This window comes from Cryptomeria japonica, chromosome 8, assembly GCF_030272615.1.
Source record: "Cryptomeria japonica chromosome 8, Sugi_1.0, whole genome shotgun sequence".
NCBI classification, from domain to species: Eukaryota; Viridiplantae; Streptophyta; class Pinopsida; order Cupressales; family Cupressaceae; genus Cryptomeria; species Cryptomeria japonica.
In genome coordinates, this window is record NC_081412.1 from 281,526,496 (window position 1) to 281,541,836 (window position 15,341).

Below are 15,341 nucleotides of genomic sequence, written 5' to 3' on the forward strand. Positions count from 1 at the left end.
AAAAATAACAGTGGCTATTTTGATGTCTACCAAGAAATCCTCATCATTAAGCAAAGAATAATTAAGTTTCAATAGGCAAACTTGGGGACTAAAGGAGGGGTATCATGAGCATTCCAAGTGACAACGGTAAAAATGTGATGATCAAACATGGAAGCAAGGACCATAGAGACTGCATTTTTCCCACTAAGCCCATTGAAGAAGAAGAAGTTTCTATTAGCATACACTCTATCAATTATGAATTATATCTTATGATTCAAAGACTATTTGTTGCACCATCTATACCAAATGGAGTAGGAGGACTCCTTCCTTCTTTCTACGGGATCAAACAAGTTTAGGGTTCTTTTCTTTTTTTACCAAAAGCATAATTCATCTCCTTTCCTCCTCTTTTATCCTCTTTACTTTCTATCATATTAAAATCCAAAATGAAAATCCATGGGATTTTAGGAAGATTAATAGACATCCAATTCTAGAGGAGAGATCTTTCCCTATAATCATTTGAGACATACAAAGAACAAATACCAAAAAGAATTTATTCAAATGTCAAGAGACCAATACAAATTTGTTATAGGAGGCATCCTGCTAATCAATATTATTGATCCACTTGGGATATAATAATATTGCAATACCCCTTTCCCTTTTTGATGATTAGATATGATAACGTTTGTGTTTTTCCAAATAAATTTCAAGACATTCTTTGCTTGGAAACCCACCATCTTGATTTCTTGTAAGCATAAAAAATTATATTGGGCCTATTATTACAAAAGGCCCTTACTAGATACTTTCTATCCCTAGACTCTAACACCCTAACATTCCAAATTCATATATTAAAATTCATTAAGGATCGGGTGGGGAGGATTTTTTTGGTTCTTATAGAGTCCATCAAAATACTTAGATATCTTCTTACCTTTCTTATCAACTTTCTTCTCATAGCCAGAGTCTAATTTTGTAGGTCTATCTATCTTTATGTTTCCTTTTCTTATTTTTCTCTTTGCCAAAGGGTCAGTTTTGAACCATGGGGAGCAATTTCTTGTTGGACTCATCCATCAAAGGGCTCATATTAGCCATTACATTCTCTTTACCATAGGCTTCATATCTAGGTTTGAGGTTAGAGTCTGATTAGAGGTGCAATCAGCCCCACATGTGGATGAGGGCACATAATTTGTCTGATTTTTCTGACTTGGCTTAAATCAAATGAGGACCAATTGTTGGGAATTTGTGTGTCTTTGTGAGATATCATTATTTTTTCTTGATTGAGGGTAAGGATAAGATATAGGAGCAATTGATCCCTTAGCATGAATGATCTCTAACTCACCCTCAAAGAAAGGGTCTTCTAAAGACAACAGTAGCCTCTTAGCTTTCAAGTCATCCAAATCTTGTACATCCTTCCGAGGAAACTCTAATTTCATCTCAATGTCATTAGGAAGCTCGGTACCAGGCATGTGTCTATCCAAATTCTTGTCATCATTTTTAAGACTCTCCTTATCAAGAGAGTTTTGCTTAGTATTGCCCTTTGTTAGTATCTTTTCTACCCTCATTGGGCTTGAAGGCCCCAACAAATATTTGTTTAACACTAGGGAAACCTTTTCTAAGATGCCCATTTCTTTTATAGTAGAAGAAAGCATTTAGAGAGCCCAAAACTTCTATTTCATAAAAAACCTTTTTATTGTTGATTTGAATAAATACTAAGTCCAAAATTTCAGCCTCTAAAACCAAGGAAATCAAGAACTTAGCATTTAGATGAGGGAGAGTAACTCTACTCATCAATTCTCATCACATTACCAATAGGTTTCAAGATTTGTGGGATAAATTTCCAATACTAGGAAAAAATATTTTTCAATTCAAGCCAGTTTGGGGAATCCTAGGAGTCCATGGAAAATCCCTAAACATGGTTTTCTCGAAATTCCAAAATCATTTTTTAATCACCCTTTCTTGAATATTGTGGTTTTGAAATAGAACAACAAGCATACCTCTTTGTATCATTCTGTAAAAGTTTACATGGATTCCCATTTTCTCACCCCAAACTGAGGCTATCTGATAGGGAGAAGCCCAAAGGAGGACCAATTAAAGCTAAGTATAATCTTCTTGATAAGAGACTCCTTCAAATGAGAGTGGAAAGTTTTGGGTTTTCTTGATAAGGCCCACTTTCAATGTTCACAAGCTTCACTCAACCCACAACTTCCTCCTTGAGTTATTCCCATCATTTGTTCATACACTTACTCAACTCAAACTATCATGCTCTCATTCCTCAACCTTTCAATTTCAAAATATGGATACCCCTGCTCACCACACATTTTTTATGTTGTTTCTTGGTAGCATTTATCTTCTTCAAAAGGTTTAGACAAGGAGTTAAAGACTTGCTTTGGGTTTTGTTCTCAAAGACCTAGTTCAAGCTCACTTGCTCATGACTTACTCAAACCCTTACTATAGGTCGAAACCCCAAATATAGAAAATCTGATCATACTGACATGTTAGGAGTTTTCCTTGAGTGTTTTCAAATGGATTCCAATGGTTCTTCAAGACCATTCAACCTTGGACAAATCGGGTTCACATTTTTGCAAAACGGGGCTAAAAAGGGCTACTAGCCGAGTAGGCCTAATTTGAGGTATTTTTGCTCATACTGACCAACGATGGACATTTCCACCTTAGGAGTTGTATTGGATGCTATTAACAATGTCAAGGCTCAAGGATTTGTATAGTTTTAGTTGTTGAGGAGGTTGTTTAGGGACTATCCACCATTTTAGGCTTTTTAGTAGGGTTTACTAGGGTTTAGACCCAAACAACATTGGAAACCACTTCTCCTTCACTAACCAAGATACCAAAATAACATATAACCTTCTACCACACCATGTGGAGCCCTCCTTTGTTTCTGTCCTGCAGGCATTAATCCAAACATATGGCATTCAAACTGAAACTATCATTTAATTCACAAAAATAGTGAACTCGTTGTTAAGCAACCAAACTGAGAATGCTTTATAGAAAGCAACCTGATCTAACAAACCAAAATGACTCTCAACACCCTTGGGAACATGCTCAGACCTCTGTCTCATAGATTTGTCCACTCCAATTGGTTTTGGGTGCAAATTTTGAGTTTTAATCTATGATACTAGCTGAGTAACTCATACTTGCCTAGTATTCACTCAAATCCTTCTTCCAATCACAACTCTAGCACAAAATAAGACATATATACAATATGTACATGTATACCAACTTGACCAAGTCTATTTTCGGGAGCTCAGACCTAGATTAGTCAAGTTGTTGCATTTTTAAGCCTCAAACCCTTGACAGGGCAGCGAACTAGCAAAAACTAAAAGATTTTATTTGATGAACCAAAACTCAGTAAAAACCCTAACACAAAGAATGAAAAAACTTCATAAAACCATGAAAAAAACTCCCATGAAAGAACAGTATGGAAATATTGCTCTGTATGGACTATTATAGCAGATTAGACATAAAAAGCATGAAAAATAGTCATATTTCATTAACTTCATCTTTCTAATACAAAGCCAACCTCTTTAAAATGTTTGAAGTGTCCTTATATAGGCACACTCAAACAATTCCAACCATTATGGCATCCATAACTACCTTGTAGAGTGATTTTACAACTTTTCTCACTTTTTGTCAAAATGTTGCTTGACAACATTGGCAATTTTTGACTCTTAGTGCATTTTTGACCTACAAGACAAATATCTTCCACCTAACCATTTTAGAAGGTGTAAAATCAATAAATACACCTACTCCAAGTCCTTTCTATGCTGGTTACAAAGTTTTGAGCATATTTTCACTATAATGCCATTTTTGGCTTACAAGGCACTATGGGCCAAAACTGGAAAGAAAAGTTGAGAAAAACTATCCAAACAACTCTAAGATAAAATAAAACTATAATGAAACCTAAAACACACAATTGGACTCTTAGAATATTCCTTTATTCAATTCATGATCCCATCAGGATCAAACAAGCCAAAATTGTGAAGGTGCTCCTGCACCACTATCCAATCATCGAAAAACTTGCAAGAAGGTAGCAAATAGGAATCAAGACAAACAAAAAAAATTGCTACATTCTTCAATCTATATTTCTCTACTTTCAATTCTTTAATCATGTCATCGTTAGGAGAAATGGAGAGAATTTTGGGGGAAGAAGACTCCTTGCCATCTTCTCTTCTTATGTTGTCTCCTCCTTCAATGGCACTTTTGCTTCCACTTCCATCTATGGTAGTCCCCAAAAATTCTTCACCTCCCAATGGTGAATCCAAGGCCAAGTGTATTCCTCCATGAAAAGTAGCTAAACGAGGGCACGAGGTCTCATCAGAATCCACGGGCAAGGGTTCTGCAAATGATAACTTTTGTGAGGGTTCTACTGAATGATTTTGCATAGAAGTAATCTTTGGGGGTACATTAATTGTCTCATTGGCATTAATCCCATCTTCCACCACCTTTACATCTCCCATGAGCTAGAAGGCTCGAGAGACACCACTAAGCTACCCAAAGTAAAAGGATTTAATGCACTAGTGTAAGGCCCTACCCCGAGCCCATCATAGCACTTCTTTGATTTTCATGTTAAACTTATTATTTGATATATTATCTTGATGCATTATGGATTTAAATACTATTTGACAGGTGATTTAATATCATGGGATAAGATGTATTCCATCTTACATTGATTTCAGCACTCATTGTGATGATGATATGATACATTTATATATACATGTCCTTATGGAAAATTGATTTATATGATGCTTATGATGATGCAATTTAGTAATTGATTTCATATGGATTTTCTAGGAAAAATGTTAATTGGATACTATCTCTATTGCTTTTGATTTGGATCAATTGATGAGATGTTGTGAAATTGATGTTATATGTGTATTTAATTTCTTGTGCTTACATGTGCATGTGGTTTTGGATTACTAATGTGTGAAATGAAATGTGCAGGAAATTAATCCATGTGACCATAGAAATACACGGAGAACTAAGACCAAACCTATGTGGAATAGTGAAGCCAAGGGTTGTCTATTTGGAGAGACAATATACCTCGTATGTGATGTGTTTAATTTTGTAATAGTGATGCTTGGGTGAAAGTTCATAATTGTAATTCTTATTGTTAATATTCTCAAAAAGGACATGCCAAGTGTATTTCAGTGATGTGTATTTTACGGTGTCACTTGACACTTGTGATGTGTGTGAGTTGAAAAATGATGTGTCCATAGGAGGGAAAGTGTGTAACCCAATGCATTTTCAAATATCATGTTGTGGTCCCAAAAGATAACTTGGTTAGAGAGTCATTAGTGTGGTCAAATCAAGTTTGACCCGTAGACAAACTTTAAGTGGGTTTTGGGGGGTCAAACTAACTCCTAGGGTTGAGTTTAGGTCACTTTTGAAGGCCCATATGATATACCTATGGGCAAGGGTCATTTTGAGTCATGTGCCCACTCACATGTGAGTGTCAAGTCACCTCAAAAGTGGGTTTTCCAATATGGACGAAAATTGAACTTCTTGAAGATTGAATCATGGGTAGACAATCTTCCCTTTTTGGGGGGTGTTTAAGTGCACTCCCCCATCTTGCAACCACATTTTTTCAGTTTCCAAGGAAGTGGAAAGTATGAGGAGAGCCTACTTAGGGAATATTTTCAAACTTGGGGATTTTGATCACCCACTCTCCAATCTTGGAGACAAGTTTGTATTGGATTTGGAATTTTAGAATAGAATTTTGGCTAAGGAGATTGAAAGGGGAATTGGGCAGCTCTTATACAACACACATACTATTGGCAGGAGTGAAGGTTGGTGTTCTTCATTCTATAGCTTAGATGCATTCATATTGTTGTATGTAAATTTGGTTTTGTTGTTCATTGTTGAGTGTGCTTCAAAATCTTGAACTTTATTTTTAAGTTGTAATATGTTGATTTCTATTTGAGCTTTCTTGTATATATGTTCATAAGACCTTGGGAGGGAAGAGTAGTCTTTGGGTGAAGGGTTATAGGACAATCTTTGGGTGTAGAGTCTCTCTTCTTGGAAGAGAGGGATAATCAAGGATCTAGGATCCTTGCTGCTATATTTCTTTGTATAAAATTTGGGTGTCATAAGGGGAGTTTTGTCTTGAAGCCTTTGGGAGTCATAAGGTATTTTTTTTTGGTCATGTGTGAGACCAAGTAGAAGGTTATTTTAGCCTTGTGAAGGCATTTGAATGTAATGGTTTATTGCAGATCTCCCTTTAGATTTTGGTCCACCTTCACCTCATTGTTTGATTCACTTGGTGGCTATGTGCAAGCCTTGGGTTGGGAGTTCTTTGTTGAGATGTTTTCTTGTAAAAAAAATATTCCTTTGTATTTGTGTTTGAGTGTGTGTGTTACCCATTTGGTTCTTGGTTCTCCTAGCTCAGGGGTGGCCTCTAATAGGCCTAGGTTGGGAGGTGAGCCTCCATGGTCACAACCAAAGCTACATTTATTTGCGGGTTGCAACTTGGTTTAAGGATGGAGTATAGCAAGTCTTCTTTGTGGTTGTCAAGTGCGGATTTTCAAGTGCATCCCATTGTTCAACTTCATATTAGATTTCCCCTATTCTACATGGTTGTATTTCTAGAAAATGAAGTTGTAAGAAGGAAGGAGATTATGAAATCTTGTATTCATTGGATTCAAAGAAAAAGAAATGTATTTACTTCCCTATTTTGTTATTCATTATCTAGAAAAGAAAGAAATGTGTATTTACTTTCTGCTTTGTGTATTCAATGGAATGAAGTAAAAGGAGCATTCAAATAATATTCCTGTTTGTTGTTGAAAAAGGACAATATGGTTGCTAGTTGTTTATTTCATTCCAAGTTTGTAAGAGGTTAAATAAATATGACATTGTAAATAAGTTTCAATTTTAAAACAAATGGGAAATACTTATATTATAATACATACAATGTTATTTCATTTTGCTTGCTCCTTTCTAGCTAAGAAAGAAAGAAATTACAGAAAATGATCTTCATATTTTAAATTATGTTTATTCATTTGTTTGCATAAAGATATATTGCTGGTTAAATCAAAAAAAATCAATGTTGTTAATAAACTAAAGTGTTGTTATTAAACTAGTATTCTGAATTCAATTTTTTTTAAATAGCTTTAGAAGAAATAGATATTACACTATAGTACTTTTTAAAAAAATTATAGATATATATAAATAAAAACATATGTGTGTGTGTGTGTGTGTGTGTGTGTGTGTGTGTGTGTGTGTGTGTGTGTGTGTGTGTGTGTGTGTGTGTGTGTGTTCATTTAAATCCTCCATAGAACAATCTGGGTTATCTAAATCATAATATAAATATGGGTTTTTAATCATACATTAATGCTCACACACACACACGCACACACACACAAATATATATATATATATATATATATATATATATATATGTACACACACACACACACACACACACACACACACATGTCCATAAAGCAGGGAAAAGAACAACAATTATTATATTTAACAACTGACACACACACACACACACACACACACATATATATATATATATATATATATCGTATCTGGGCATGTTTTAAAACTGTTTAAAAAAAATATAAAATAAAAAAACAACAAACAAAAAAAATGCCTTAGGGCATGGGAATGGGGCAGCCGAGGGCTCCGCCCCACCCCCGTGGGGAACGACACACACAGTGTGTCGTGACCCACACAGTGGGCCGCATCCACAACCCACCAGTGGTCCGCGAACCACCCGGGTGCACGTCCCCACTGGTCACTGCCTGGTTTCCACTCGCCACCCCTGTGTGGTACCGTGGCCTCCCTCCATGAACCCGTCGCTTCTTTCTCCCTGTCCGGCCCTGCATTCAACCAACAAAAAAATGTTTAAAACAAAAGCTTAACATTTAGAAAAATATACCTAATCCGCTCTAGGGTTTAGGGTATATTAAAAAGAATATAAAATAAAAGAGGTGTTTTGAAATTTGAATTAAAGTGAATGGGGGAAATCCCTCGTTGATAATAAAATAATTTTAGAATAGTTTATGGAGATTTATTTTAATATAATAGGGTTTTGAAATTTGAATTAAAGTGAATGGGAAGAATCCCCCATTGATAATAAATTAATTTTATAATAGTTTATGGAGATTTATTTTAATATAATAGGGTAATTTATTTTATAAGAGAATAGTTTGAGTCTAGTGGAAAATATAGGAAGCGGCATTTTTATTTAAGAATGTATTTGTTTTAAAAAGGGAAATTTTAATGGAAATTATTAGATGGTTGTTTTATATTGTAAGGGAGGGTATTTTATTTATAAATGCTTATTTAAATCCTTAAGGGGGTAACTTAATTGTAAATGATTATTTAAATCTTCTAGGAGTTTAGATATTGTATACACCTAAAAATGGTCGGAAGATAGTTAATTAAATACGTAGTTATTTGATTAATTCCCCTTCCCAATTAATTGAATTCACAAGCAATTTAATTAATTTCTCTATTCATCCACTAGTAAATAAATTTACTTGATTTATTTATTAGTTCATTTCATATCCCCCTTTGATTAATTAATTCTAAATTAATTAATGTCCCCCCATATAAATCAATTCTTGTAATCCCTAATTAAGATTAACAAACTCAAGTTTGTTGAAAATTAATTACTTTTCCAATTATTTGAATTTCTAAATTCAAATGAGCACATGGCTCCTAACTTTTAACCACCTAACCTAACCATCCCCTAACCTAACCCATTCCACCTAACCCTAGGTTTAACTAACCCTATCTTATCTTGCACATCCTAACCTCCTTATCCTAACCTCCTATGGTGTGGATATTCTCCCCTTGAGACACATGGCACTTTTTCCACATGTCTCCTCCCTTGGACACTTGCCCTCTCATGAGCAAGGCTCCTTGACACTTGTCACCACAGAGATGACAAGTGTCCCTTCCTCCAACCTCTTCTCCAACTTCCTCAATCTTGGCCCTTGATATCTTCATATCAGATCTGGATCATTGATTCCTGCCACCTCAGTTTTGGCCTTGGAATTCCTATAAATATCCCACATTTTGGAGCAATAAGGATCCCTTGCATTCATAGCTTTAGCATCATTACTATAGGCAATTTGCATTTCAATCATCTAGTAATTAGCATTTTGGATTAATCATAGCATGTTAATCTAGTTTCTTAAATCATGCATTTCATATCATCTCCATAGTCAATCATGATCAAATAGCTACTCAACTCTTGAGTTACCACTTTGGAGGTCATTGCTCCACTGAGAGCCCATCAATCCAACACCTTCAAGATCCTCAGGAATAGAGGAAAATGGGACATTTCAAGGAAGGCTTATGGTTTGCATTTCTAATCTAGTTTTTAATTAAGCTTTTCAATTACACTTTATTGTCTCGTTATATGTGTATGCCTTCTATATACCACATTTTTAGCATCACATTAATTGGCGCCCCTTTGATCTTTAACAAGTTTGCTTGTAGGAAATTTCATTGGTAGGTTGATTAGCTCTTTCAGAGTGCAGATTAGGTCTCTTGGGCTCCAGAATCGTGTTCTTGGTCTCTATTGTAGCGTTTTGGCACCTCAAATGGCATTTTTGGGAGACTTCTCAACTTTGTTTTCATATTTTTTTGTACTTTAGTGCTTTCAGTCTGTACTTTAGCATTTTTGGTATGTATTGTTGCATTTTTGGCACATTTGACAGCATTTTCAGTTTGTTTGACAATGTTTCTAGTGTGCAGAGTAGCATTTTGGGTCCATTTGGCAGCGTTCTTGGCACATATGATGGCGTTATTGGTCAATTTGATGGTGTTTTCTATTTTTTTATTGATTTTACAAATATTGTATTTTGCATTCCTCGTTTCTGCTTCTGGACTGTCATTTTCCTGAACCTAATTTGCAGATTGTTGGTTTTGCAGGTACTTAATTTGTTGTGAAAGACTGGAGTCATAAACTATTTCGCCGTCAAAAAATGTAATATAAACTACTAACTTTGTTTGCAGCCGCAGGATTTTGCACTTATTTTTGTTAAATTAAGCACATAGACTAATTACAATGGAAATGAACAAACATGTCTTATGTGTTTTGGTGATAGGTGAGTATGCTCTCACCTTTCTTAGGTGATTAGAAAAGCCAGACTCATCCTTTTCTTTCAATAGTGCATATCTTTAGCGGGCCTGCCCTCCTGAGGAGCTAATAACTCTAAGCCATTAAGGTTAGTGAGAGGGAAATGACCCAAGTGGGAATGGCTAATGCCAAGTACTCCAACCCACTATAAAATAAACGTGATTTGATGATAATCAAGTCAATGATAGTGCTCAGGAATAGCTCTCGTTCGTACCTTCAGGTATATCAAACCTTGATTTTCAAGGCTGGAAGACCTCTTAATTGAGTTTATACCCCGACGTGTCAAACAGATCCCTTACTAGTTCCAATTAAATTAGAAGCTACCCGGTTTACCTCCGAACATTATTAAATTATTATTGCATGGAGGGGGGAATAATCTCTCCTTAAGATACTCACCATATGTCCCTCTTGAGAGTATGTGCAAACTCCCCTTTTCAAAACTTATTGCTAGGCTCGTAATGGGACTCCACTAGCTCTCACAAAGGCAAAAACACGGGTGCCCTTTAGGGAGTGACAAGGTTGTGTGAGCTGACAGGGTACCAAGTTGTGAGCTAAGAACTAATAATGAAGCCAATCTCCTTAGGATAGACTGATTGATGTGTTTTCAATTGTTCAAAACTCGTGAAAACTTGGGCTTTCTTTAAAGCTTCTTGAACATACACTTTATGTGTCCTTTGGGACAAAAATACAATCTGATTTCTATGTTTGTAATTCAAGTCAAGATCTCATCCATTGAAATACAACAAACATTGAAAAATCAAACTTCAAATTGTCAAATTGCTCATGTTGCAGCATTAGATATCCTAGTTTGTACTTGTTAGGTCTAAATATTAGTTCTCCGAGTCTGGAAAATAACAAAGTTAGATTAAAATTGCAATCTCCTATGTTCAAACACTTAATTTTCTAAGTCTACACATCATTATTTTGAACTTTAGAGTCACTGCATTGCAGAACAGCATTTTTGGTCTGTCTGTCAGCATTTCTGGTCCGTTTCTCAACGTTTCTGGTTTGTTTCTCAATGTTTTTGATCAGCCTGTCAGCGTTTTTGGTCAGTATAGCAGCATTTCTGGTCAGTATAGAAGCATTTTTGGTAAGTTTGTCAGCATTTATGGTCTGTATAGCAGCATTCCTGGTCATTTTGTCAACGTTTTCGGTAAAGTACATCAAAATCAAAAAATAAAAACAACCCATTTCTCAAACAGTCAAACATAGAGACTAGGTCATCTTCTTGGGTCATTCAATCAGGTTATCTTCTATCAAAACAAATTCAAGAGCAAGACACGTAAAGGTTTTCAAGTATTCACCTCAAACAAGTTAAAAGATCTAACACCTTAAAGTGCAACGTCACATTTTCTTTGATAAACTGACCATTCAAACATAGTTTCTCATTAGGATCTATCATCCTTTAATCATGAAACTACAACGCTTGATCAGAATAACCTCATTCTTTATCATAGGATATATCATTCTTATTGATCTTGGTCATATCAAAAAAAAAAATCACAAAATCTACACTCCAAAACTAAGATCGAAAAACTTGCAAACAAACAAATACCTGAAAAGATCATTTCCTCAAAAAATTGATCACTTATTGCGACACATTACGCAAGATTTAAATCTCGCAAAAATATTCAAAACACGTGTATGCCCGTTCTAACCAGGGCTCAGAGATGAAAGATTGCAGAAATAGAAATAGAAACGTTTGAAATAACTGAAGACTATAGAAACATGGAACACGAAGATGAAATACAAGTTGAAGGAGAAATAACATAACAAAATATTAGAGACATCAAAAAAGATCCTCAATTTGATAAATTTATGAAAAAATTATTGGAGGGAGAAAAAGAAAAATATTTCCTAATGTTAGCAAAATCTGGTGCTAAACTCCCCCAAGATTTTGATGTGAACAAATTAACACAAAACAGAAGTGACCCCCCCCCCCTTAATAACGAACAATACGAGGATATTTTTCATCTCAAACTCAATGACACGTCAATTCCTAGTAACACCAAAACCAATGAGGAAACTTACATTCCCACAAGGGATGAAGTAGAAATTCTAAATAACGCTCAATCCAATGAGGATACAAGAAGGGGTACAAATGATACAAGAAGAGATCAAGATCCTCCTAGGATGCAAAATTACGGTTATACAAGAACAAATCATGTTGATAATCCTATCACAACTCTCGCCCAACAAATACAAACACTGCAAACACAAATTCAAGATATGGAGAGGAAATGTTAGAAGATACTCACTTCAAGAAATTTGTCCTTAGCCATTAGAGAGGAATCTAAACATGAGACCATTTCCTATAGGTTTTGAAACTCCTAGATACGAAAAATATGATGTAAGCACTAACCCCCAAGATCATATACGATAATTTTGCACAATGAGTATGGAGTTTGCAAATGAGGATACCTACTTGATCAGATTATTTCCAAAAAGCTTAAGTGGACTAGCTATGGAATGGTTCTCCAAACTTACACCTGGAATCAGATCATTCTCAGAATTGGTGGATAAGTTTGTTTCACAATACTCTTACAACATACAACATGAAGTAATAATGCTAGACCTATGTAACGCCAAACAAAAGAGTGGAGAACCTTTCATGACATTTTTACAAAGATGGAGATGGTTAGCTTCATGATATCCTCGTACAGTGCCAGAATATGAAAAAATGGACATATTCATCGACAACCTAAATGATCAAATGAGTTATTATTTAAAAATGCAAGGAAATCAAAGTTTTGGAAAAAATATTGATAATGGAATTAGAATGGAGGAAGCCATGATAAAGAAAGGTGAGTTGAAAATATTCAAAGAAGGAGTTCACCCTCCTAACAACACTAACAACAACAATCACAATGATAAGCCAAAGTTTTGGAATAGAAATTGTAATGTCGTCAATGATGGGATAGTGGATAACAACAATGTGAAACCAAAGCAACTGGTTTTAAATTTATCCAATCACTCAGCAGCAACTCAACAAAACAATGATCACCAAAAAGCAACTATCAAAAATTTCTTTTGAAGACAATTTATAAACATTGGTGAACCCCTTGGATCCACATTAAAAATGTTTATCGCAAACAAATTGATTACTTTACCAGAAGAAAGAAACTTTGAACCCAAGGTAAAACCTGCTTGGTGGAATGACAACCATTATTGTGATTTCCATCAAAACAAAGGACACCAAACAAATGCTTGTCAATGATTAAAACATGTCATCCAAGATTTGATTGATAATGGAATAATAACTATGGATGGACATACAACAAATGAATCTCACACAGCTTTCAAAACTCCACTTCCTAACTATGAGAAGGGTGAATCATCAACAGGGCAGAATGGTAAAGGTAAAGCAAAGGTAAACTATGCTCATGCATACGACAATGTGGTAAATGTGATCATGGTTAAAGAGAAACAACATCAAGAACCCGCTCATGTCATCACACAAAGCAAAGCCAAAGTGGTTTTGTCAGGTCCTACAACTAACACGTTATCCACTACTAAACAATAAAATCTAGTGGATCAATTACAAAAAACACCCGCAAAAATATCCATCTTAGAACTTTTAAAGCTTTCACCTGCACACAAAGAAATTCTAGAAAGAGCATTAATCAATACAACAGTATCCAAAGATCTTGATATAGATCAATTCCAAACCATGGTGGGACACCTCACAACCCCTCACTTCTTATCATTTACCGAAGAAGACGACGTGTCCTTGCAACATCCCCATAATGCTCCCTTTCATATTGAAGTCCTCATTCATAGAATGCTCATTAAACATGTCCTAATAGATGGGGGAGTGAAAATTTAGTTGTTTGCATAAAAAATCATTTTTTTAGCGTTTTCACCAGATGGGTTGGGGAAAAAATTACATTTTTGAGATGGGTTTTTTGATTTCTAATTTTGGTGTTGTTTACCAGAAACGTTGACAAAATGACTAGAAATGCTGCTATATGGACCAGAAACGCTAACAAACTGACCAGAAACACTGACTGACAAACCAGAAACACTGAGAAATAGACCAAAAACACTGACGTTTCAACCTTGGAGAGTTAATGTTGAAATATGAGAAAGCTAACATTCATACCAAGAGAGCTGATTGGACTGAATGTGCGACTGTTTGGACCGTAGGTGCGATTGTTTGGATTGAAGGTGCGACTGTTTGGACCAACAATATTAAGATACAGTCCCCACAGTCACATACGGTCCAAACAGTTGCAAATATAGTCCAAACAGTTGCACCCACGGTTCAAACAGTCACACTTTCAGTCCAGTCAAGATATAATCCATTGAAATACAACAAAAATTGCAAACTCAAACCTCAAATTGTCAAATTTATAAGTTTCACAGTAGATTAGCTCTTTCGGTCCAAACAGTCGCACATACGGTTGAAACAGTTGCACATACGGTTCAAACAGTCGCACATACAGTCCAAACACTTGCACATATGGTCCAAACAGTCGTACCTACGGTCCAAACAATCGCACCTACAGTCCAACCAGTCGCACTTTCAATCAAGTCAAGATATCATCCATTGAAATACAACAAAAATTATAAACTCAAACCTCAAATTGTCAAATTTACAAGTTTCACAACACATTAACTCTTTGGGTCCAAACAGTCGCACATACGATCCAGACAGTCGCACATACGGTCCAATCAGTCGCACATACGGTCCAAACAGTCACACATACGGTCCAAGCTATAGCACCTACGGTCCAAACAGTCGCTCTTCTGGTCTAAACGTTAGCTCTCTTGGTATTAATGTTAGCTTTTTCATATTTCAACATTAACTCTTTCAAAATTATCATTGTCTAAGTTCTAACATCACTAGTTTAAGCTTCAGAGTTCTTGGTCTAAACGTCGACACTCTTGGTCTAAATGTCAGCTCTCTTGGTCTAAACGTCAGCTCTTTTGAGTTGAATGTCAAATCTAAATTTCAATTATCTGAGTCTAAAAATCAAAAAGTTAGGTCAAAACAACAATCTCCTAAGTTCAAACACCCAATTTGTTGAGTCTAAACATCATTGTTTTGAACTTTAGAGTCACTGCACTACATAATAGCATTTTTGGTATGTTCCTCGGCGTTCCTGGTCAGTTTGTCAGTATTTCTGGTCAGTATAGAAGCGTTTCTGGTCAGTATAGTAGTGTTCTCAGTCAGTTTGTTAGTGAATTGGTCCATATAGCAGCGTTTCTAGTCAATTAGCAACGTTTCTAGTCCGTATAGCAATGTTTCTGG